The 26,538-nt window shown below is 46.9% G+C and overlaps 1 protein-coding gene across 1 annotated transcript in view; it reads left to right on the top strand.

The window, feature by feature from the left end:
- LAMA5 (laminin subunit alpha 5) overlaps positions 1–26,538 on the top strand; it is a 280,376-nt gene that overhangs the window by 39,644 nt on the left and 214,194 nt on the right.

Below are 26,538 nucleotides of genomic sequence, written 5' to 3'. Positions count from 1 at the left end.
GCAAAGGGATATGCCTCTTTGTTCTTCCACAGCTTGCTTTAGGCTAGACATACGGAACACAGATAATCTGAGTCATGCTCTTTTAATACCGTATTGGGAGGTTTTTATGTTGCGGCAAGCTACGCTGCACAGGCTGTGACCATTAAGCCAAATACAGGCCATCAACCATAGAAATGGAACATCCTGGAATAAGACTGGATCCACCCCCCCATGGAAAAAAACCCTTTAGGTGCACTGTGGAAAAATATGAAATTGGTTTTCTTTTGGAATGAAGGACATAGTTTTACTCACTGAAAGTGTATATGTACTTTATTAGTTTTTATGTGTTTCTCCCCAATGGAGACTCAAGGCATCTTATATATTTTTCTCTCCGGTATTTTATTTTTACCACAGCCCTGTGAGGTAGGTTAGACTGAGTGTGATCATTTCAGCACAGCAGGAATAAAATGTCTTGAGGACATTTTAAAAACCATGGAGGAGTAGGAGTAGGAGTTTGGGTTTATATCCCCCCTTTCTCTCCTGTAAGGAGACTCAAGGAACTTATAATCCCCCCCCCCCACAACAAACAGGTAGATGGGGCTGAGAGAGCTCCGAATAACTGTGACTAGCCCAAGGTCACCCAGCTGGCGTGTGTGGGAGTGCACAGGCTAATCTGAATTCCCCAGATAAGCCTCCACAGCTCAGGCGGCAGAGCGGGGAATCAAACCCGGTTCCTCCAGATTAGAGCACACCTGCTTCTAACTGATTAGTGGTGGCGACCCAGGACTTTAGATGTTATGGACTCAATTCCTTATCAGTTCTGCCAGCATGGCCAATTGGCCAAGCTGGCAGGAGCTGATGGGAATTGTAGTCCATAACATCTGGAGTGCCAAAGGTTCGCCACCACGGCACTACGCTATTGCTGCTTCCATACACTACTGTAAAGTCATTGGCGTCAGTGCATTCAGAAGGTGGCCCCTCTCTGTAGGATTACAGTGTCAGAAGCCTGCAATTGTTTATACCATGTTCAGCGTACAGAATGGTGGTTTCCTTGAGCACATAATGTGAGTTGCGGTTGGCACACAGCACACCTTGGCTTGCCAGAGTCGTTGCTCTGTGCCAGCTATTTCTGGTTCAGTGGAATATGTAACAATATTGAGTTTTCACGGGAAGGGGTAAGGGCCTCGCTGTTTGCATATTGCCCTGCAGTGCAAACACACGCTCGAGATTGCAAACACAGGTCTGTGCTTCAGCTTCATCCTCGTTTCGCTGCGGTTGCGGCAGACTGTTTGCTGAAGCTGCAGCCTAATCTTTCTGTGGTCTCTCGCAAAGCCCGGCCCTGCCTGGGTCCAGTGAATAGCGGGCTTTTGGCCAGGTTCCAGCTTGCCTTTTCAGGCCTTTGTATAACTGGATGCACTGCCGGACAAACTGGGTTTGAAACTCTTCTGAAAAGTTTTTCAACATTTTTTTTTTTGCTCGTTTTCTGCAGCTCAAACGCTTTGTGACAAAAAAGGTTGGGTTGCTGTGCTTTGGAGTGTTCCCAAAATTCCCTCTTTCTGAAACATACTTTTCTGCTGAATTAAAACTGGAGGCACTCTTCTTCAGTGTTACTAGGTGTTAAAAAAAGAATACTTTTGCTCAGTAAAATGCACCCTTATATTTCTGAACGAGTCACCGCATGGGTTAGTCTGGGTGAGTCTTTTGATAGGAAGGAACATTGTAGGGAAAGGACTCAAGCAGAGATGATAGCGGAGTCAGAAATGAATTATTCCATTTCTGATCTTACAGTTTAATAAAGGTGAAATTGTGTCTTGTTCTTTATAAGTTAAATAGGAACAAGTTGAATTAGGTAGAAAGTAGGAATTGCAGTTGTATTTTGTATTTGCATGGAACCTCCTTTGCTCAAGGCAGGAATCCACCCCTGCTCCACCTGGGCATGTCCCTTTCATTTGCAAAAACCATGAATGGACGTTTGACAAAGGGGACCCCCGGAAGAAGCACATCCACGTCATCATTAGGTTTCGTTTCCTGGCCTCAAGCACCCAATGGACTCTTTTGTGTTTTTCCCGCCTGTGCCTACGTCATCGCCTCGCCCTGCTTCTGCCGCGAAATTCAGGAAGGGACTGCCCTCTAATTGGTTCCTATGTATCTGTAAATGAATGGTTGTAGGCTGTCCTGTATTCCCCCAGATTCCCGGGCGGGAGAAAGTGTATTTAAGTTGTTGTAAAGCTGCTAGGCAGCTGCAGTTGCCGTGGTGTGGAGGTGCTGACACGTAGGTCAGCATCTCAATAAACTCATTTCTATTTTTCACTATTCTCGCTGTGTTGGGTCCTGGCAGCGCGGTAACAGAGATACAACCAGTAGCCTCATTGGAGAATTTGATCTGCTTGATCTTGGTTTTAGGACTGGTTAGAATGAACCAGTTGCGCCCAGTGCAGAAAGTGACAGAGGAAAGAAGTTACATCCGTGAATCATACAGAAATATAGTGGGCAACCTTCTGTTTTGGTAGGGTACTTGGGATTCTGAATGCCTTTAATTATTTTTATTCATGTTGCAGAATCGGGAAATTACCATCAGAATCTATGTAGTTCCTTTTGTGCTGCTACTGAAGACTTAAGAGCAGCTCACTCATAATTTTGACAGAAAGCAGTGGAGATGGGTAGCCCAATCTGGGCAGGAGGCAAATCCCTCTCTGGATACAGTGTGGGCTTATGCCAACGGAAGTTCCCTTCCTGGGGCATTTACGCCAGCAGAAGGGCATTTAAGCCAGTGCTTGACTGCTGCGGAGCCCTGGGACACGCAGCCACGGTGGCCAGCTCTCCACTGGTGCTTCCCCGCCACCCCGAGCTACATCAGCATAGCCGGGGCATTCCAGGGGGTGGAGCCAACTTTAGGAGCAGCAGTGGCGTAGGAGGTTAAGAGCTGGTGTATCTAATCTGGAGGAACCAGGTTTGATTCCCAGCTCTGCCGACTGAGCTGTGCAGGCTTATCTGGGGAATTCAGATTAGCCTGTGCACTCCCACACACGCCAGCTGGGTGACCTTGGGCTAGTCACAGCTTTTTGGAGCTCTCTCAGCCCCACCTACCTCACAGGGTGTTTGTTGTGAGGGGGGAAGGGCAAGGAGATTGTAAGCCCCTTTGAGTCTCCTGCAGGAGAGAAAGGGGGGATATAAAGCCAAACTCTTTTTCTTCTTTTTCATTTAGCCCCCTTATGCTGATGAAGTGGGGCTCAGACATACACCATGATTTTCACAGCATATCTCCACTTCCCCCTATGGGGAGTTAGAGGTAAGGTTTTTGGGCTTCCCGTGCCGTGGGAAAGCCCTTTGGAGCAGGCGGGGCTGCTCAGGATTGGGCTGTAAAGCTTTAAACAAGTGAATGGAAGAGCTGCTTATAAATCATGTCCTCTATTGTTCGAGACAGCTGCGGAGGTTCCATTGTGATGGGCAGTCATAATGAGACACAGCAGGCAGGCCTCATTTGTGGAAGTCCACTTCGCGTGGACCTTTGATCAACGTCTTCTTTCAGGCATCTTGAATCCCTGCTGGACGAAAGGCAGGATCAGTCGATGATTAATATTTAAGTAAGTTGATGCACACTGGGATTTTCTGGCACCGTACTATGAGACCTGTGCTGTTTCGAAAGACCCCAGTGGGAAGGGGACCATGTCGTTTCCACCTTTCAGAGGAGGCCAGCTTCCAAACCCAGTATTATCATGTTATTAAATAGTTGCCATTCTCTTGGAAGCGAAAGGCATCTTGATGGGTGCTTTCCACCCCATCTCAGGGAGGCAGGAAACATAATTATGTCACTTCCTGTCGAGGCTTGGAGGCCATTTTAGGCAGTATTCTTTCCTGCCTCGCCAGGGAGTGCATACAATTCTTGGTTCTCTGCACCAGAATTCTTCCAGAGACTGATTTCTTCTACCCTCCTATCTTTCTGGCACTGTACTATGAGACCTGTGCTGTTTTGAAAGACCCCAGTGGGAAGGGGACCATATCGTTGGCCAGCTTCCAAACCCAGTATTATCATGTTATCATGTTATTAAATAGCTGCCATTCTGTCCTGTGGGAACAGATAAGACATCCCCCAATGCAACCCTTCCCTTTCCAAGAAGTGAATGGTAGCCATTCACTTAGAAGGAGGAAAGTATTGTGAGCCGCCTCGAGCCCTTCGGGGATGAGGCGGCCTATAAGTTCAATCAATCATTCAATCATTCAATCAATCAATCAATTAAAGTAAAAGCGTGCTTGCAGGGGTAACATTGGTGCCCATGTCCCAAGGCCTTTGTTTGTTGGCTTAGAGCAGGGTCCCCAACCTTTTTGAGCTGTGGGCACATTTGGAATTCTGACATGGCACGGTGGGCGCGGCAACAAAATGGCTGCCACAAAATGGCGACGTAGGAGGCAGAGCCGTGAAATGATTGCCACTGTGTTCAGTAACACAGTACCTAACCTTGTCTCCGGTCCCCATTTTCCCCCGGTACGCCTCTGGTCCATGGAATTGTAGTCCATGAACATCTGGAGAGCCACAAGTTGCAGACCCCTGCTCTAGTGGTACTGGAGTCAGCACCTGTGGTATTTAAGATCTGGGGACTTTCCAAGCGCCACAGCGGGTACTTAATCATTGCTGCCACTAGGTATTCTTGAGTTTGCTTATGTAACAAACCCTGATGGAAACTAATAAGACCATTGAAACACTAAACAATAAGATAAGTGTTGTTAAAAACCGAGAGATTTATCTTTAATGTGAACTGTTAAGTAATCCTCGCATCCTCCCCCCTGCCCACTTTCTAGCCTTCAACAGGAAATCTAGTTAATTGATACAAGCAAGAGAGGCATTCACCTCCTCTTTTGCAACTAATTGCCGGGGTTGCTTTGTTAGCTTGAATTCTCTTTTTCTCCAGGAAATGCTTGTAATTAAAGCTGCACAATTTCCTTGGACTTTTTCCAGCTTTACCAGTCAACAGAAGAAACTACGGGCATCTAGGAGTGCCCAGGAGGGCTTTGTCGGTTGTAAGAATAAAGCTAAGCCTCTGCTGTGATTTTTTGGGTTGAGTTCTGGACTAATTTGTTTGTTACTTGACTTGATTGTTTGTTACTGATCGCTGCGTTTTAAATTGTTTTAATGTATTTAAGGGTTATTGTATATATGTGATTTATGTTGTTCACCGCCCAGAGCCCTTCGGGGATAGGGCGGTATACAAAACCCAATAATAATAATAATAATAATAATAATAATAATAATAATAATAATAATAATAATAATAATAATAATAATAATAATAATAATAATAATAGTAGTAGTAGTAGTAGTAGTAGTAGTAGTAGTAGTAGTAGTAGTAGTAGTAGTAATAAGACGAAGAAGAAGAAGAAGAAGAAGAAGAAGAAGAAGAAGAAGAAGAAGAAGAAGAAGAAGAAGAAGAAGAAGAAGAAAGAAGAAGAAAACAGATTTGTCAATTGCCGTCTCTTATGTTGAGTAAGGATGCCTTGAGGGTAGCAGAAACCATTCTTCTGCGCTGGAGGGCACTCTATTCTTTAGACACTAATGGGGGGGTTACAGATGCTATACGTTGGTAACACTTAATTGCAAGTACTTTACCAATACCCAGCACAGAGGGCATGAGGTCAAGGAAGAAAGAAAGGGCAGGTAGAGAAAGGCATGTACTTCCTGAAAGATCTCCTCTGTGGCCTTTCACCTTTTTGGGATGCAGATCGGAGCAATAAAGCGACATCTGTATGAAATACGTAAAGAGAAGGGTTGCTTCTTTTAAAAATCATACCTTGAAAAACATTTGGCAGAATCGGTGGTGGTGGGAGGCGGCTGGATCCGACTTAGCTGGATATCTCTGTTGTACGTGGCTGGTAGAGAGAAGCATGCAGAATTGCCATTCATTCTGTACTCCCTGCATTTCATGTTTCTTTTTGATAATAATCACATAGTTGGGGATCATAGAATCTTCAAGTTGGAAGAGACCCCAAGGGCCATCAAGTTCAACCCCCTGCAATGCAGGAACACATAATAAAAAAGCACTCCTGACAGATGGCCATCCAGCCTCTGTTAAAAAACCTCCAAAGAAGGAAACTCCAGTTGTGTGCCAGCAAGTTACATTCAACTCATAGGCCCCTTCCACACAGGCAGAATAATGCACTTTCAATCCACTTCCAATGTACTTTGCAGCTGTGCACGATAGCAAAATCCACGATTGCAAACAACTGAAAGTGGATTAAAGTGCATTATTCTGCATGTGCAGAACGGCCCATAGTGATCCCATGACCATAGGATTTTCCAGGCAAAAGTTGGGAGGAGGTGGTTTGCCTTTGCCTGCCTCTTGATAGCAACCTTGGACTTCCGGGGTGGTCTCTCATCCAAGTACTAACCCTGGCTGACCCTATTTTGCTTCCAAGCTCAGGTAAAATCAGGCGAGTCTGAGCTAATCAGCCTACTATACAACCTAAATCGAGCATCTGTCCTATTAGGAGTTTAATGTATTGTCGAAGGCTTTCACGGCCGGAATCACTGGAGTGCTGTGTAGTTTCCGGGCTGTATGGCCGTGTTCTAGCAGCATTCTCTCCTGACGTTTCACCTGCATCTGTGGCTGGCATCTTCAGAGGATCTGATAGTAGGAATGGAAAGCAAGTGGAGTATATATACTGTGAGGTCAAAAGGTGAGGCCCTCTGAATAGAGTAGCCTGGTATGTGAGTCATAAAGAAGTCTGTAGCCTGGGAGTAACAATGAAGATAGCAAGGTCAATAAGTGAATGGATCTGAATAGAAGTATCCTGATCTTTGTTTCCTTCGATTGATATTGTCTATAGTTGTCCTGTGTTTGTGTGGAGCTGATTTGTCACTGTCTTGATTCTAGAGTTTTTCAACACTGGCAGCCAAATTCTGTTCCATGAAAATGAACAGAATTTGGCTGCCAGTGTTGAAAAACTCTAGAATCAAGACAACTATAGACAATATCAATCAAAGTCTTCATGTGGAAGAGCAGGGAAACCTAATCCAGTTCACCAGATAAGAGTATTCCACATGTGTGGAGGAGTGGGGAATCAAACCCGGTTCTCCACCACTCTTCACCACTACACCAGGCAGGCTCCCTTAAACAAATGAAATGATTTCCGTGCTTTCAGCACTGAGCAACCATGTTACATTTTACCAAGCCAGTGTGACGTGGTGGTCAGGAGTGGAGATACCCAGGCTGAAACCGAATTCTGCCTTGAAATAAATGCTGCGGCCTTATCTGAAGCACTGTCTATTGTCTTGGTTTGGGCCAGAGGTGGGATCCTGCAGGTTCTCACAGGTTCCCGAGAGTAGGTTACTAATTATTTGTGTGTGCCGAGAGGGGGTTACTAATTGGTGATTTTGCCACGTGATTTTTGCCTTAGTTACGCCCCTCCTCTCAGCAGTAGCGCACAGAACTGGAAGCAGTCTAGCAGGAGGTGCACCGGCGTGCGTGGCAGCCTGCGCCTGCGTGCATTCGTTTCCCGCCCAAGGACCGGCACAGCGGCTGCGTCCTTGCCACAGCCCCACCCAGGAATGCCCCACCACGCCCCCGTCGTGCCCCGCCCAGCCCCATTGGCGGTACGCCACAGTTTGAATCCCACCACCATGGGAACCTGTTACTAAAATTTTTGGATCCCTCCACTGGTTTGGGCACCTTGAATGAAAGGTGTCACGCAGCTATAAGAATAATGATAAAGCTGGTGTGGTTGGATTTTGCTTGCTGGTGACAGCCCACAGCAATATGAGAACATTGTCCCAGTGAAACTGACATGGGTTTTATTGCAAAGTTACGATGATGGTAATCCAGTGAACCGTCCTTTGTAAATGTGGTAAAGTTTGCAAAAAAAAAAAAGTCCTCTCAACCTTCTGTGCATCCTGATATGTTTGTGAAGAGTGTGATTATGTGCAGGTTTTCTAGTGGGCCCCATGCTTTGTGCAAGAACCTTGTTTCAGGCTTGCTCTATGGAAACAGCCAGATATGTGTAAGCTGTTTGCTTTTCTGCAGCGATGCGAGAAATTAATGGATTGTGTTGAAAAGCCCAGAGACCTTTAAGGGCGCAGTTAATTCTAGAGTCGGGGCTGGCTGGCTTAACCTAAGGGTTGCTAGCGGCCGAAATGCCTCCTTACAGAGTCTTCTCCTTACTTACAACAAACACTCGGGCTTGACTTCTGATTTAGCAAAGTCCTGTCCATTTGGAGCTAGGGAAAATTGTTCACCAAAGGAGTCAACTTTCCCACCAGCGTGGAGTGTTCCTGTTGCATAAAGTTGGCACCGGAGCTGGTCAGTGTAAACTTGGCCTGGCGGGATTTTGTATTTGGGTAATGTGATTGGAGTCAGACAGAGGTTTGACAGAGAAGAAAATCAACGTGCAGCTGTCACACTGTAGCATTATGAGTGAAGTTGGAGGAATATTTTAATAAATAAATTGCTGTTTGAGGCTTGCCCTGATCTAGATAGTCCAGGCTACCCAATCTGGTCAGATCTTGGAAGCTAAGCAAGGTCAGCCTTGGTTATTACTTAGATGGGAGACCACCAAGGAAGTTCAAGGTCTGTACATAAAGGCAGGCAATGACAAACCGTCTCTGTTCATCTCTTGCCTGCAAAACCCTGGGGAAAGCAATGGTAAACTAGCATGGTATAGTGCCGTGGTGGCGAACCTTTGGCACTCCAGATGTTATGGACTGCACTTCCCATCAGCCCCTGCCAGCATGGCCAATTGGCTGATGGGAATTGTAGTCCATAACATCTGGAGTGCCAAAGGTTCGCCATCACTGGTATAGTGGTTAAGAGCAGGTGGATTCTAATCTGGAGAACCGAGTTTGATTCCCCTGTCCTCCACCTGAGTGGTAGAGGCTTATCTGGTGAACCAGATGTGTTTCCGCCCTCCTACATTCCTGCTGGGTGACCTTGGGCGAGTCACAGTTCTCTCTGAACTCTCTTAGCCTCAACTACCTCACGAGGTGTTGGTTGTGGTGAGAGGAAGGAAAAGGAGCTTGTAAGCCACCTTGAGTCTCCTTACAGGAAAGAAAGGTGGGGTATACATCCAAACTCCTCCTCCTCCTCCTCCTCCTCTTCCTCCTCTTCCTCCTCCTCTTCTTCTCCTTCTTCTCCTTCTTCTCCTTCTTCTCCTTCTTCTCCTTCTCCTTCTCCTTCTCCTTCTTCTTCTTCTTCTTCTTCTTCTTCTTCTTCTTCTTCTTCTTCTTCTTCTTCTTCTTCTTCTTCTTCTTCTTCTTCTTCTTCTTCTATCTAAACCACCCCTTAAACCCAATCAGTATTGACCAGTTCTTGCACTTTTATCTTTTAGAAAGGAGTTGAGATTTGTAAGAAACACACTTTCCAGGGCAAACTTTGCTCATGCATCTCCACAAACGGACATACGCATACGAGAAATAGTTAGATTTTTAAAGAAAGCTGCATTGACCAAGTCTTTGGGTCACGGCCTCTGCCGCAGTTCAATGGGATAAATTTCAGTCCTTCGCTCCCTCTTGGTGCTCCTCATGCTTCCTCCCCCCCCCCCCCCCGCAGTATTTTAGATGCTTGCACTTTCCCACAAACAATCCATTTGCACATGGGCTGTGTGGACCCCGCTCTCCCTCCCCTTCCCCTGGAGCTAATCAGCTCACAAAGAGGCACTTCCATTATTTGTTCAACCAGCCGCTTTTGAAATTCCGATCACCACCTAGTTTATCAGATCAGAGGCCTGAAAAGGAAGTGGACTCAGGCATTGCTTCCCTGCATCTCCCCTCTATTAAGTGACACATTTCCCTCCCCCTCCTCCTTCCAGGAGCCGCACCTTTCCTCCGGGCCGGGGCTTTGTTCTTCCTGGAGGAATCTCCTCATCTGGGTTCAGCCCAAGGGCTAGATGGGATCGACAAGGGCGGGAACCGTTCTGTGAAGCTGGAGGCAGGTTTCCCTTGTGCTAGGTCAGTGGTGGCGAACCTTTGGCACTCCAGATGTTATGGACTACAATTCCCATCAGCCCCTGCCAGCATGGACTACAATTCCCATCAGCCCCAGACTACAATTCCCTACAATTCCCATCAGTCCCAAAGGCTGATGGGAATTATTCCCAAAGGGAATAACATCTGGAGTGCCAAAGGTTCGCCACCACGGTGCTAGGTGCACAGAGCAAATGCTGCATATTGAACCTGCCTGGAAACTCTTCGTGAGATTGCACAGGTGTCAAACTCGCGGCCCTCCAGATGTTATGGACTACAGTTCCCATCACTGGAGTTGGTTTCCATATAAGTGCCATAGGATAGCAGCCTAAATTGGTTTTCTGTCCGTCCTCGTCCACCCCCTGAATAATGGCGTGCACCCTGTGAATCTGTAACTGCAAATCTTTGACTCATTCAGTGGTGGGAACCCAAAATTTTAGTAACAGGTTCCCATGGTGGTGGGATTCAAACTGTGGCGTAGCGCCAGTGGGGCTGGGCGGGGCACAACAGGGTGTGGCCGGGCATTCCTGGGTGGGGCTGTGGCAAGGACGCAGCCGCTGCGCCGGTCCTTGGGCGGGAAACGAATGCACACAGGCGCAGGCTGCCATGCACGCCGGTGCACCTCCTGCTAGACTGCTTCCAGTTCTGTGCGCTACTGCTGAGAGGATGGGCGTAACTAAGGCAAAAATCACATGGCAAAATCACCAATTAGTAACCCCCTCTCGGCACACACAAATAATTAGTAACCTACTCCCGGGAACCTGTGAGAACCTGCTGGACCCCACCTCTGGACTCATTGGCCAGTAGCACTAGACTGGGGCAGTATTTGCTCTGTTCGTGAAAGTACCCAGTGTTTTTTTTTTTTTGCCAAAGCTTTTGACAAGCCCATTAAAACCACAGCAAGGGACCACCCAGTGCCTGAATTCGAAGCCATCTCTTCAAAGAGCTGAGGGGGACGACAATATTCCCGTGGATAGTGGGTGGCGTATTGATTTCATGCACTTTGTGTGCGTGGGAAGGGGGGGAGGGAGAGAGCCTTAAGTTGCTTCCTGCCTTGTTTGTCTCTAAGGTTCACAAAACCTGAGCCTCTTGACAACAAAGTCACAAGAGAGGAAGTGGTTCCTTCCGAGCAGATTTCAAGCAGATTTGATGTCGAAGGTTGTGAGGGTGACCTAACCTGGGAGTGTAAATTGAGTAGTGGGGGCAGAGGTGAGAGAGGAAAACTTTGCGTTCCGTACTTGAGTTATCGAAAACGTCCAGGAAGGATGTATCTCTCCCCTCCCCGCCCCATGATACCTGTTTTGATAATGTTGCAGACTGGAGCTAGAAGCTGCTATTGATTTATACCAGGGGTCTTCAAACTATGGCCCCCCAGATGTTCATGTACTACAATTCCCATCAGCCCTGCCACTTGGCCATGCTGGCAGGGGCTGATGGGAATTGTAGTCCATGAACATCTGGAGGGCCATAGTTTGAAGATCCCTGATTTATACAGTGCATGTATATTGGCAACCCACCTGGTGAAAGGCCACTGTAACAATGTGGGATGGTGTTTTAGCTCTGAGGTCTGCTTATGGCAGGGAAAGCTGCTAATAAAAGCTGAAATCTATCTGATGTGGTTCTGGGCATAACACGCTGTTACCTCCTTGTGGCCTTCTGTGCAGTCCCACATTGTTTAGACAGCCTAGGGCCTTTTGGTGAACTTCGAGAAGTCCCACCTCAGCCCAGTTCCCTTCATTGGGGCTGTTTTGGATTCTTCCCACTCCAGAGCCATTTTGCCCCTGCAACAGGCACTGGCCGTTAAGTCCTCGATTCGTAAGTTCACTGCTAATTGTTTCCAGGCCAAGTCCATCCAGGAACTGTTAGGTCTCGTGGCCTCCGCCTCTTCGGTGGTACTGTATGCCTGTCTCCAGAGCCCACTGCAGAGGTATAAAGACTCTGGCTTAGGAAGAATTTAAAACTGTCCCACTGAAGTCTATTGGCTAAACCGGGGTGAGGTGGGACTGCTCAGAGTTCACCAAAAGGCTCAGACTAACAATGTGTGCCTGCACAGAAGACCACTCAAGGAACAGCAGTCACAGGTAAGTGCAATGTTGTTTTCGGCCCCAAACAGCTGGATCTGCTTTGTACTGAGTCAAACTGTTGATCTGTCCAGCTCAGCTCTGGCTACTCGAACTGGCATTGACTCTAGAAGGAGGATGAGGATGAGTTGTTGTTTTTTGGATTTATATTCCCCCTTTCTTTCCTAGACTCAAAGGAGCTTACAATCTCCTTTCCCTTCCTCTACCCCTCACCCCCCAACAAACACCCTGACCTTCAACCACATCCGCTACCTGACTCTTTTAGGTAGAGATATAAGGGACTGAACCTGGCACCTTCTCATGTAAGAGACCTGGTTCACCAGATAAGCCTCCATCACCCATGTGGAGGAGTGGGGAATCAAATCCAGTTCTCCAGATTAGAATCCACGTGCTCTTAACCACTACACCATTCTGGCTCACAGGAACTGTAGTTGGCCATGACAACCAAACTGGGCAAATTGAGTTATCACAAACTACAATGGACTGTCAAACCAGATTATATGTTTCCAACTCCTATTTGGAGGCAAAGGGGATTGTGCTAACCGTATTTCCCCCCCCTGATTTTGCTATCAGTGCAAACTGTGGTTATGGCAAACTGGGAACTTCCAAAGAGGGTGAGAGCATACAGAGGGTTGGTTGACCATGGTTCTGGTCACCGCATCTCAAAAAGGATATTGAGGAGATAGAAAAAGTGCAGAGAAGGGCAACAAGGATGATTGAGGGACTGGAGCACCTTCCCTATGAGGAGAGGCTGCAGCGTTTGGGACTCTTTAGTTTGGAGAGGAGACGTCTGAGGGGGGATATGATTGAAGTCTATAAAATTATGCATGGGGTAGAAAATGTTGACAGAGAGAAATTTTTCTCTCTTTCTCACAATACCAGAACCAGGGGGCATCCATTGAAAATGCTGGGGGGAAGAATTAGGACTAATAAAAGGAAACACTTCTTCACGCAACGTGTGATTGGTGTTTGGAATATGCTGCCACAGGAGGTGGTGATGGCCACTAACCTGGATAGCTTTAAAAGGGGCTTGGACAGATTTATGGAGGAGACGTCAATCTATGGCTACCAATCTTGATCCTCCTTGATCTCAGATTGCAAATGCCTTAGCAGACCAGGTGCTCGGGAACGGCAGCAGCAGCAGAAGGCCATTGCTTTCACCTCCTGCATGTGAGCTCCCAAAGGCACCTGGTGGGCCACTGCGAGTAGCAGAGTGCTGGACTAGATGGACTCTGCTCTGATCCAGCTGGCTTGTTCTTATGTTCTTATGTTCTTATGGTGTCTGAACAAGTTTTGCATTCTGACCTCTACTGTGCAGTTTTCTAAGCCGTCGGTGTGGACTGGGTGTGTATCCTCTTACGTTCGTAGAGCAGGACTCTAAAAAATGTACACTAGTCTTGCCAACATGCTCTAATGATAGAGTGAAAACTCTGGAATGTTTGGCAGTTAGGGCTTGCTGGCGCAGGTCACAAGGTGAGCTCTCTTTGCTGCATTGGTGGTCGCAGGTTTCTTTTCTTATGGACTCGGGTCAGCTGCTCCCGGCATGATAAATTTCTCTAATCCCAAAAGCACACACTCTATATCCATAGCCAGCACTGGAATGGCTGTCCATTTTTCTTGTGTGGAAGGGTAATAAATCTCTTTGGGGAGGCCGTTGTGAGGGCAGGGTGCTGGACATTTGAGATGAAACGGATCTGCTTGAATGTTACTGCCTAGCTGCTGCAGTGGGCAAGAGAAGTATACATGTTTTTAAAATATAGAAGCTCCATATGCCTCCGCCCCCCCCCCCCCCAATAATGGTTTAAAACTGTAGGGTAGTGATGGCAAACCTATGGCACGGGTGCCAGAGGTGGCACTCAGAGCCCTCTCTGTGGGCACATGCAAATAGAGGCCCTCCCCCCCATCTAGGCTGGCCTGAGTCGCTGGGCTTGATTATTAGGATTAAACCTAAGACCTAGTTTTGGGGAAGCAGTGTAGGTAACCCTGTTAAGTGCTGTTAAACCCCACTGATTTTCATACGAAGAACCAAAGTGCAACCCTTTACCTGGAAGTAAGCTCGGTTGCTGGCAATGGGGTTTGCTTCTGAGTAAACCCTCCTAGGGTCGTGATTCCCCCATTGGAAGAATTGCACGGTTGCTTCAAAGCAAAGCCACCAACTACCACCATGCTTACTCCCGAGTAACGCACGCCTTGGAGCCAACTGGTTTTTCTAAAACCTCAGTATTCAAGTTAAATTGCCGTGTCGGCACTTTGCGATAAATAAATGGGTCTTGGGTTGCAATTTGGGCACTCGGTCTCGAAAAGGTTCGCCATCACTGCTGTAGGGGATCCTGCTCCTCACCCTTGTCCTATCAAGACTGATGTTACTTCCGCACATGCTGTGAAATCTTAACACGGCCTGTGCTACTGGACAGGATGTTAGCAGAATATCTGTTACAGATAAGGTTACTTCAAGAGCGAGGACTAACAGGTGCATGGGGGAACCGTGATGGACAGTCCAGCATCTGAGATTAGAGCGCCTCTGAATAGAAAGTCTCCTGATTTGATAGCAGGTCAGAAGCTTGACCTAAAAATTGGTGGGTTTTGCCTAAACCAATGTGCAGGGTTGTGGGACACACAGCTTCGATTGTCCTAGAACAGTGGTGGCGAACCTTTTTGAGGCCGAGTGCCCAAATTGCAACCCAAACCCCATTTATTTATCGCAAAGTGCCAACACGACAATTTAACTTGAATACTGAGGTTTTCGTTTAGAACAGGGGTCTTCAAACTATGGCCCTCCAGATGTTCATGGACTACAATTCCCATCAGCCCCTGCCAGCATGGCCAAGTGGTAGGGCTCATGGGAATTGTAGTCTATGAACATCTGGAGGGCCATAGTTTGAAGACCCCTGGTTTAGAAAAACCAGTTGGCTCCAAGGCGTGCGTTACTCGGGAGTAAGCTTGGTGGCTTTGCTTTGACGCAACTGTGCAACTCTTCCAACGGGTGAATCACGACACTAGGAGGGTTTACTCAGAAGCAAGCCCCATTGCCAGCAACTGAGCTTACTCCCAGGTAACGGATCGCGCTTTAGTTCTTCGCATGAAAATCAGTGGGGTTTAACAGCGCTTAGCAGGGTTACCTACACTGCTTCCCCAAAATTAGGTCTTCGGTTTAATGCTAATAATCGAGCCCAGCGGCCCAGACCAGCCTAGATGTGTGTGTGGGGGGGGGGGATCTGTTTGTGCATGCCCACAGAGAGGGCTCTGAGTGCCACCTCTGGCACCCGTGCCATAGGTTCGCCACCACTGTCCTAGAATCATAGTTACAAAGGGCTTTTATGCATGCAGTGCTTAACCCGCAGCTGTGTGCTTCGCAGCGGGGTTCTCCCACAATTGTTTTGCTTGAACGAGATTCTCTCACTGCAGAGTGTCCACGGCTGAGCCCAACTGTTATTTGGCCCGCCTTCCACTTCCTTGTTCTATCCTGTTGGGAGGAACTGCTGTTGGGCGGGGAAAACTGGGAGGAGCAAGGAAACCTGACGGAAGTGAAAGGCATGTTGATTCCCCTTGCTTTCCCTTCACTTTTCCTGAAAATTTTTAACCAGTTTTGGAAACCATAGGGAGAGTCTGAACTGGGAGCGTGGTGAGTTTTGAAGAGGGAAAAGCATATGCGTAATCAAGAATCCGCCCCAAAGGCAATATACGCTGAGCATGAAGGAGACCAAATGTGCATAATGGCCCATGGAAGGGATCTATACAGTAATCTAGTCCAATCCCCTGCACAATGCAGGAAATTCACAACTACCTCCCCGTCTACCCCAGTGATCCCTGCTCTATGCCCAGAAGGATGCAAAAAAACCTCCAGGATCCCTGGCCAATCGGGCACAAAGGAAAATTCCTTCCTGACCCCAAAGTGACAATTGGCATTAATGTAAGAAGAGGTCATGAATGCCAAGCACTGACACAACCCTTCCTGCTCTCCCTCTTATGATCTGCCTAAATTAACAGAATCAGTCTGGTTGTCAGATGTCCATCTAGAATTTCTAGATCCTAAACAAGGGGCAGTGGATCCTTGACCTAGGTCCTTTCCACTCAGCAAATGTATAGCTGGTAATCTTGGGGTTGTCACCAGCTTTTAGCACAACTTATCTCAGCCCAGGCTAGCCTGATCTCATCAGATCCTAGAAGCTAAAAGTAGGGTTTGTCTTGGTCAATAATTGGATGGGAGATCACCAAAGAATACCAGGGGTGCTATGCAGAGGAAGGCAATGGGAAAACAGCTCTGTTCGTTCCCTGCCTTGAAGACCTAATGAAATTGTCATAAGTTGGCTGCCACTTGATGATTCAGGAAGAGCCAGAGTTTGACAGAGAGGATTCTGTCTCAGCAGTGTTAGCTGACAGAAGTCCAGTCACTGTACAAGCTGAGGAGGCTTGTCAGAGAAAGGAGGCCCTGAGTTTGGTGCAAAGTGACACGCCAGTCAGTGGCTTGACAGTGAATACTGTCCAGACCTAGAGTCTGCCCTACCCCTGTGTAACACCAGTCTGGGAAAAGCCCAATCCAGAGGCAGTGAGGCCAGTTTGGGATTAGTGTGAGAGAGGGAGGCTATGTATGCCAGAATCTCACAGGGCATAGGCTGTGTGGGTGTGTGTATTCAGTGGGTTGTGGATCAGAAAGGACTAGTGTTTGTCTGTGAAGAAATTTGGCAGAACTAAAGCAAAATCGTTCCTGAAGAGACACCTGCGTGTGTCTGTGTGTGTGTGAAGCCTAAGTAACATCTGAAGCTCTGTAATTTTTAAGTGAAAAGAACCTCTCTGAAACCATCAAGCGTTAGTACCTCTCTGAGCCAGTTTAAGAAGCCTTTCTTTTGTTTTCAAAATAAATGTAATTCGTGGTGTTCAAGTTACCCTTGTGCCGGCCTGCGTTTGTGTGTGAGAGATTGAAGAGTGCCTGTTGGTGTGGCTAGAATCCCAGCCAAGTTTGAGTCCCCTCCATTTTTGTATATGGGACATTCCCCCCAGACCAAGAGCGAATGTGAGGTGGGATCCTTTATTATATTTGGCAGCGAGCAGCAGTTTTGGGATTAATAGTTCCTTCTCTTTAATGGTGGCAGCAGAGAAAAAAAGATCCCTGAACACTAGCCTGGGATATTTTGGGTGGCAAAGGAAACCCCACTGGTCAGTTTAGTGGGAACCTTGATTGTAGGCCACTCGTTCTGTTACAATTGGTGGCTACTGGTGGAGTGGTGGGATCCAAAAAATTTAGTAACAGGTTCCCATGGTGGTGGGATTCAAACTGTGGCGTAGCGCCAATGGAGCTGGGCGGGGCACGATGGGGGCGTGGCTGGGCATTCCGGGGGCGGGGCATTCCTGGACAGGGCTGTGGCAAGGACACAGCCGCTGCGCCGGTCCTTCGGCGGGAAACGAATGCACGCAGGCGCAGGCTGCCATGCACGCCGGTGCACCTCCTGCTAGACTGCTTCAAGTTCTGCGCGCTACTGCTGAGAGGAGGGGCGTAACTAAGGCAAAAATCACATGGCAAAATCACCAATTAGTAACCCCCTCTCGGCACACACAAATAATTAGTAACCTACTCTCGGGAACCTGTGAGAACCTGCTGGATCCCACCTCTGATAATATCTCTCCCTCGCCCTTGAATATAAGCGCCCCTGTTACAGCATGTATATATTTATTGTGTTCTTTGGGGCAGCTGCTTTAAAAGGACTCACCTGCCAGTTGCGCTACGAAAATAATCAATTTATTGTTTCTGGGTCTGGGACGAAAGTCAGAGGTTGGATTAACAGCTGTCAGCAGCCACTCCTGTTGGGCCTGCTCTCTCCCTGGCCGCTTACTTAGACATTTCCTGTTATTAGTTAAAATAACATACAGCATCTTAAAAAGAAAACTTTTGCTAATTCTGTCTCCGACTGATACAAAGCCGTCATTGAATTTCAGCAGGGATTTTGGCTGGAATTGTTTTGCTTCCAGAGGTTCCTGAAGGTGCAGGGTAATTTCTCAGATAATGTCAAGCTGGTGTGCACAGCCCCCCCCCGTGAGCTAGAAAGGTTAGAACCGCCACCTTAAAATGTCAAATAGTTGGAAGTGGCTGACTGACGGAGCTTCCACAGTGGATCCAGCATTGTGGCGTTTGGCTACGCCCATTAGCTAGCTTGCCTAGAGCGAAATGTCAACACGTTCATAGCAGAAACAGTAACAACACACCACCTATTTAGAAGTTTAGAGTGTACAAAATATTGAACATACATTATTTCATTAATCTTTATGGCAGCTCTATGGCCCTTCCACACATGCAGAATACTGCACTTTCAATCCACTTTCATAAGAACATAAGAACTAGCCTGCTGGATCAGACCAGAGTCCATCTAGTCCAGCTCTCTGCTACTCGCAGTGGCCCACCAGGTGCCTTTGGGAGCTCACGTGCAGGAGGTGAAAGCAATGGCCTTCTGCCGCTGCTGCTCCTGAGCACCTGGTCTGCTAAGGCAGTTGCAATCTCAGATCAAGGAGGATCAAGATCGGTAGCCAGAGATCGACTTCTCCTCCATAAATCTGTCCAAGCCCTTTTTAAAGCTATCCAGGTTAGTAGCCATCACCACCTCCTGTGACAGCATATTCCAAACACCAAACACACGTTGCGTGAAGAAGTGTTTCCTTTTATTAGTCCTAATTCTTCCCCCCAGCATTTTCAATGAATGCCCCCTGGTTCTAGTATTGTGAGAAAGAGAGAAAAATTTCTCTCTGTCAACATTTTCTACCCCATGCATAATTTTATAGACTTCAATCATATCCCCCCTCAGACGTCTCCTCTTTCAATGCTCTTCGAAGCTGGCTTTTACTGTGAATTTTACTGTGCGGAATACCAAAATCCACTTTTAAACAATTATTTAAACAATTAAACAATTAAACAACAATTAAACAGGAGACTTATTAACATTGTGAGCATTTTAAAAGAATCATTGTACTTGAATGAATGACTTTGACCTGGTTGTCATTTCATTGTCCTTCTTAGGCAGGGGGGTCCAACTCTGGCGCTTCAGATGTTCATGGACTACAATTCCCATCAACCCCTGCTGGCATGGCCAAAGCTGATGGTAATTGTAGTCCATGAACATCTGAAACGCCAGAATTGGACACCCCTGTTCTTAGGTCTCCCAAGATCTACGGGAATTCGTATTTCCACAGCAGAGCCTCTCTGAGCTGCAGCAATTTTGAGGTAGAATGTGTTTCTGTGACAATCTGCCGTGGGAGGAATTTTCCTTGACCTTGTTGCTTGAGCTCCAGAATCGGAAACTGACTTCCTATTCCTTTTCTGAAAATGTTCTATTCAGCATGAAAGATGGGATGAGAGCCAGAGCTACAAATCTAAAGAACCTTTTGAACTCTGGGAGGGTTTTGTTCTCCATCTGAGCTGGAGGACATCTGAGTGATTCCCAGCAATCATACAGGAATAGTTATTAGGATAGAACCATGGCACTTCAAGGCCTAAGAAGAAATGTCCTCCTTCACCAACCCATCCAGATGTTGGCGTGGTCAACTGGTATAAGATTAACTTCCTTGTGATTCCAAATAGCCTATATACCAGCACGCTAAGAGTTCAGATGGAGAAAACCTTGCGGATGGAATTCAGATGGAGAAGACATATCAATGGGAAACTCCCTGAAGACAGCCAAGAAGCCATCTGGATCCACCAACTCTGGGGACAGACCTTAATTAGTTGTCTGTCCCTTCTAAGGCTGTGAGAGCTGGAGATTCTAAATCTCATGAAACAGCGGACCAGCCACATCTGTAGTAACCAGATGTTTTGAGGACAGCTCTATTGGTGTCCTGGTGATGGCGAAGTCCCCAAGGCATCCATTGTAAGCAGGCCTTGTCATGGACGTTGAAATCCCCAAGAACTAAAAGTACTAGGGACTTCAACATCAGCCAGCCTGCCTTCTGAAGACACTGTCTGGGCATTTTTTCACAGTCACGTTGTTACATGAATCAGTGGCGTACCAGGCCTAAATGGCGTCCAGGGGCATGACTGACCTTCCCCCAGCTCCCACCCCCCAAGTTCCACTTATGGGAGTCGGTTGTTAAATTATGTGAATCCCACCACTGGGGGTGGGGCTTGGTTGCGTATGCAGAGGTGGGATCCAACCAGTTCTCACCACTTCTCTGGAAGTGATTACTAATTTTTTCTGAGTGCCGAGAAGGGGTTACTAAAGCAACCTCCCTGCCCAATAGGGACCGGAGGTGCGTGTGTGCGGCGGTGCCACTGTTTGAATCCCACTACCATCAGAACCTGTTATTAAAATTTTTGGATCCCACCACTAGGCGTATGCCCGGGGACGTGGGATACCCCATGTCCCCATTAGCGCCACTGACATGAATTGAGGTTTTGAGATGGAAATCTAATGCATGCCAGATTGCATGCTGTACCTAAACCTGGGCCTGTCAGTGTACCAGTAAACTAAATGCACAAGTTGATGAGCTGAATGGGAGAGCGAGGCTCTGGGAAGCCTCTCTACTGTTGGAGCTGTGCAGAAACCAAGAGTGAAGGTCATTTGTGATTCTACAAAGACTGGAATGTGCAGGGGAGAGCCTGCTGCAAAGGGAGAGGCAGAGCAGATGTTAGCAAATTCCTCGCTACTTGAATAGCTGTCAGACATAGTAATAAAGTTGTTAACGGTAGGAGTTGTAGGTTTTTATTAAATCAAAACAGCCGTTTCTTTTCCTCCTGAGACTGAACTGCTGGAGCCAGAGGGAAAGCTGTGCCATTGACACGAACTTATTGTTGGTCTTGCTTGCTAATGCGACCAAACGTAATTGGATTTTTTTCGTCTCCCCTTTCCCACCCCCCAAACAGGTTTTCCCAGATGTTTGAACCGTTTAACTTTGGGGAGTTTTCTTTGACTTAACTTTTCATCCGGATGTTCGTGATTTTTTTTTCAAGCCCCAAAAGCATCCTGTGTTTTTCTTCCCTTTACACAGTGATTTCATGTTTTTGGGAGAAATTGGCGGGTGAAAATGCTGTCAAGGTACAGCCGAATTATGATAACTCTGTAGAAGAAGAGAAGAAGACGACTTTGGATTTATATTCCCCCTTTCTCTCCTATAGGAGACTCAAAGGGGTTTAAAAACTCCTTTCCTTTCCCCGCTCACAACAAACACCCTGTGAGGCAGGTGGGGCTGAGAGAGCTCCGAAGAACTGTGACTAACCCAAGGTCACCCACGGGCACATGTTGGAGTGCCCAAGCTAATCTAATTCACCAGATAAGCCTCCACAGCTCAGGCGGCAGAGCTGGGAATCAAACCTGGTTCCTCCAGATTAGAGTGCACCTGCTCTTAACCACTACGCCACTGCTGCTCCAGGGTTTTTGAGATGAGAGACAAACAGGTAGTTTGCTATTGCCTGTCTCTGTGCAGCAACCCTGGAGTTCCTTGGCGGTCTCCCATCCAATTACTAACCAATAGAACATGTGTGTTTTTTCCAGTGTCAGTATTTTATGTACTAATGTTATGACGTCGCTGAACATTTTTATACTTCCTTTCTGCTTACAGATACTGGTCCTGATGTAACATACGGTGTTGTCAGGTTTTGTGTAGCAGCTCTTGAAATACGCCATAGGTTTGTCTGTGCTGTAAATCGGGCTTAATGAATATTAAGCTGGTCTTATTACAGTATATTGTGAGTTATAATCTTTTATGCCCAAAGTTGCATTGCTCCCTTATAGAATCATAGGCTGATTCCGCATGAGCCAAAAACAGCAGTGTGAAAATGGTGTAAAAGGGTTTAAAACGATGTAAAAGGTATACTGTTTTCACACCATTTTCACACTGCTGTTTTTTGGCCCATGCGGAATCAGCCATAGAATCATACAGTTGGAAGAGACCCCAAGGGCCATCAAGTCCAACCCCCTGCAATGCAGAAACACACTCCTGACAGATGGCCATCCAGCCTCTGTTCATAAACCTCCAAAGAAGGAGACTCCACCACACTCCGAGGTAGCGCATTCCACTGTCGGACAGCTCTTAGCATCAGGAAGTTTTCCTGATGTTTAGGTAGAATCTCTTTTCCTTCACCTTGAACCCATTACTCCTGGTCCTAGTCTCTGGAGCAGCAGAAAACAAGCTCGATCCCTCACCAAGGTGACATCCCTTCAAATATCTAAACATGGCTTTCATGTCACCTCTTAACCTCTCTTTAGCAAACTAAACATCCCCAGCTCCCTAAGTCTTTCCTCGTAGGACATGGATTCCAGACCTTTTACCATTTTGGTCGCCCTCCTCTGGACCCGTTCCAGCTTGTCAATATCCTTCTTGAATTGCGGTGGCCAGAACTGTGCACAATGCCTATCCAATTTTCAGTTTTTAAGTGTTTTTTTGTTTCTTTTTAGCATTCATGTTCTTATCCCATTTCCTTTATATTCCTATAGTTTTCTTGTGCCCCCCCTTTGTTTTTCTTAAACCAGCAGATTCTTTTAGATACATGTATTTTATCTGACGTAAGCTGGTCCATGACCGTAATAAAGATTGACGGATGAACCGCTGTCAACTGTCCTTTGTTCCTGAACATCTGACAAGACTAGGCTAGCCTTTTAGGAGTGATAATAGTTGCTATGTGTCGGAGTGTAGAGAAATAACAGCAGGAAGTGCAGCGAGAATTATTTTTCTGTATTGCAAAGCGTTGCATGAAGACCTTACCCCCCGGCTATGACGACATTGGATCCACCTGCCAATTTCTGTATATTTTTGCTCAAGCAGTTCATCTGCAGTGTGTCACCATACAAGAATTCCTTGGTTATTTCCTTTCCTGTTTATTATTGACCAGAATTTCTTTGTGTCGTTGGTTTGGGGATGCCTTTAACAGCAATTCCCAATCAGCTACGATGCGGGCTTTGTGTTTTTGGCCCCGGAGCCATTGGAGTTGTTGTTTAGTTTCTCCAATTTTTGTGAGGAGGAGGTCATGATGTGTAGAGCGATAATCATTGTAGAGAGAGCGTATCTGTTTATTATTATACACTCTTTGTCGAACCAGCGTTTAGGTCTGTCCCTAGATTGCCTCGGTATTCGTTGCCAATCGGGTAATTTTGAAAAAAAAAATAGATTTTACAAGGGAGTCAAACCCTATGATCGCCTCCTCAAGGACTAAGTTTTCAATTATCTTGCCTTTCATGGACAAAACTCCTTGGGAGCCTAGGATAATTATACACACCCCATCCATCCTTCCGTTCCACTTCAGTCTAGTATAGCGGAGGCCAATTTACTGGTGGTCCCTGGCCCCTCGATGATGCGGCTGGCCTCCACACGGGCCAGGGCCTTTACGGCTCTGGCCCCGGCCTGGTGGAACGCTCTTCCACCAGCTGTCCGGGCCCTGCGGGACCTTGGTGAGTTCCGCAGGGCCTGTAAGACGGAGCTGTTCCGCCGGGCCTTTGGAGGGACCAGCCGCTGATGGTGCCCCCTCCCCCCCCCTTTCCCTGGTCTACCTTTGGGACTGTACCATCTGACGGGATCGGCCGTTCCTCTCTTGGGGGAAGGATTTAATGTCGGGTTATGGGGCGCCACCTACACCCATATTTATACTTGGAACTTTATTTAAGAGCTTACACTTAGTCAGTCCTCGCTGCTTTTATAGATTTTATCTAATTTATGATGGTTTTACGACTGTATTTACTGTATGTTGTGCACCGCCCGGAGCCCCTCGGGGATGGGGCGGTGTAAAAGCTGAAAGTATAAATAAATAAATAAATATATTGTGGGTTATTTCCTTTCTAAAAAGAATCCTATTTACTGCTTTCCCCCCCTCGCTATCCCTCATTTAAAACTTAACTTGCCTAGCACGAAGAAGGCCAGTTGGAGAACGAAAGATAATTTCCATCTATAATGACCTAATCATAAACTTGTGGCTTTTTATTTTTTTAGAAAAATAGTTTGAGCTCTGTGGGAATCGGACTTGCCTTGTAAAGTCGTGCCAGATAAAAGCCACCCACAGAAATTCCCAGTGGCTTCAATGACTTTGGGATTTGCTTTGTATAGTATTGTAAATACACCAGTATAGGTGAATAGCTCACAGTCTGTTCCGATCGGCAAATCCTCCGTGTGAAGCCATCCGGGGCTGGCTAATTGGAGGGCTGGCTTTCCTTAGCACTCAGCTCTGGCTAACACACCCCTCTTCCCCCTTCTCCATCCCGAATAGATTTCTTTCTGTAACGAGTAAACAAACCGTGGAAGACAGTAGCCCTTTAATGGAAATTTTAATGTCTGATGGGACCTATTAATTTCGTCCCAGCGAAAACATATCCAGAACAGACCTCCTGAATTTTCGTTCATGAGCTGCGCTTGGCTGGCCGCCCTAAAAAGTGATTTATTTCTGGTCTCTCCCTTGAATGTGGCTCCCCCCCCCCGCCCCAATCCCACTTACAGAGTCAAGAGAGGAAACCCAGGCCTACGCCTGAAGATCTTCCGAGCACAGAAAGAGATCCTCTGAAAGAGAGCAGTGAATAGCCCTTTTCCACCCGTGCTTCCTTGTATTTTTGTAAGTTTAGATTTATGGAACGTCAGTGTCTCCACGATAGTTTTAGACAATGGCATTTGCAGGGTCGTAGATGTGTTCTGTTCTTATCCTATAAGAGGTCTCTGGAGCTGGGCTCATAGCTGGAGACTGAATCACTGGCTGCGATTCATCATTTACAGATTCCCTGCGTTGGGTGGCTCAGCTCTATGACCCAGGAAAATCTGGACTCATTAACCTTCGTAGCTTTGCTTGCACGGAGTAGAATGTTACCGGTAATAAGGAGGACCAGATATGGAAATCTTGAGTCAGCGTTTGCTTTCGGGGGTCTTGGCTCACGCATATCCCAGTGTTTATTGGCGCTTGTCTTTCTTCGTGCGGAAAACTGAGTGATGGCATTTGTTTCCGAAAAGCTTGCAGGCATTCCCAACGTGAATTGCTCGACCTGACGGGATGCCCTCCGCTGTCCAAGCAACTGTGAAGGGCCCAAGCTTGCAGGGAAATATCTTGGACTTGTTCTGATTCTCAGCAAAGCCACTATCCAGCAAGAAGCAAAAAAGGTTTTTAAGAGGACCCTGCTCTGTTGTTAATCATCATCATCATCATCATCATCATCATCATCATCATCATCATCATCATCATCATCATCCCATTGGTGATCGGCACACTGGATGAAGTGCCTAAAGATCTTGGACGGCACTTAAAAACAATCGGCGCTGACAAAACCCACCATATGTCAGCTGCAAAAGGCCACCCTACTCAGCTCTGCATGTATTATTCGTCGATACAGCACACAGTCCTAGATGCTTGGGAAGTATCCGACGTGTGATGTAATACAAAATCCAGCATATTGATCTTGTTTGCTGTGTATAACTGTTTTTGTATCAATAATAATAATAATAATAATAATAATAATAATAATAATAGGAGGAGGAGGAGGAGGAGGAGGAGGAGGAGGAGGAGGAGGAGGAGGAGGAGGAGTTTGGATTTGCATTGGTCCTCGGCGTACTGGGTGCTGTCGCAAAAGACCTGGGGCAGCACTTGAAACAAATTAACATCGACAAAATCAGCATCTGTCAACTTCAAAAAGCCGCACTGCTGGGCTCCGCAAACATCCTTCGCCGATATGTCACAACATCTTAGGCTCCTGGCTGGGGCTTGATGGTGACGTAGACCAACACCGACCGTGATACCTGGCTGCCGTGTATTTTGTATAATAATAATAATAATGAGGAGGAGGAGGAATTTAGATTTATACCCCAACTTTCTGTCCTGTAAGGAGACTCAAGGTGGCTTACAAGCTCCTTTCCCTTCCTCTTCCCCACAACAGACACCTTGTGCGGTAGGTGGGACTGTGACTAACCCAAGGGAACCCAGCAGGAATGTAGGAGTGCAGAAACACATCTGATTCCCCAGATAAGCCTCTGCCACTCAGGGGGAGGAGTGGGGAATCAAACCCGGTTCTCCAGATTAGAATCCACCTGCTCTTAATCACTGGCAGGAGATTATGGGAACTGTAGTCCATAACATCTGAAGGCCCGCAAGTTTGACACCTGTGGTGTAGATGCTTGAGAGGCCATGTGCAATGATTGGGACATGAAGGCCACGGAGATAAGAGAATGTAACAGGAGTCACTCTCAAGTTGTGGGAGCGATAGAGGTTGTACTAATCCATGTTCTGTGAAGTATATAAGCCACCAGCCTTCTGAGTTCAAGGAAAGTCCAGCTGCTCCCTGATAACTCTTTCTTCCTGTTGAAATCTCGAGCTGGTTTTTTTTTGCTGATCTCAGATAGCGATGCTGCAGTCACAGCCTAAATCTGTGTGATGTTCTCACGCAGAAAACAAAGAGGGTGTTCCCAGCCTTTGACCTGAACTATTTAGAAGAAGAAGAAGAGTTTGGATTTATACCCTACCTTCCTCTCCTGTAAGGAGACTCAAAGTGGCTTAGAAGCTCCTTTCCCTTCCTCTTCCCACAACAGACACCTTGTGAGGTAGGTGGGGCTGAGAGAGTTCTGAAGAACTGTGACTAACCCAAGGTCACTCAG

Source organism: Sphaerodactylus townsendi, linkage group LG05, assembly GCF_021028975.2.
Source record: "Sphaerodactylus townsendi isolate TG3544 linkage group LG05, MPM_Stown_v2.3, whole genome shotgun sequence".
Lineage (NCBI taxonomy): Eukaryota > Metazoa > Chordata > Lepidosauria > Squamata > Sphaerodactylidae > Sphaerodactylus > Sphaerodactylus townsendi.
This window is presented reverse-complemented; position numbering and strand designations above follow the sequence as displayed.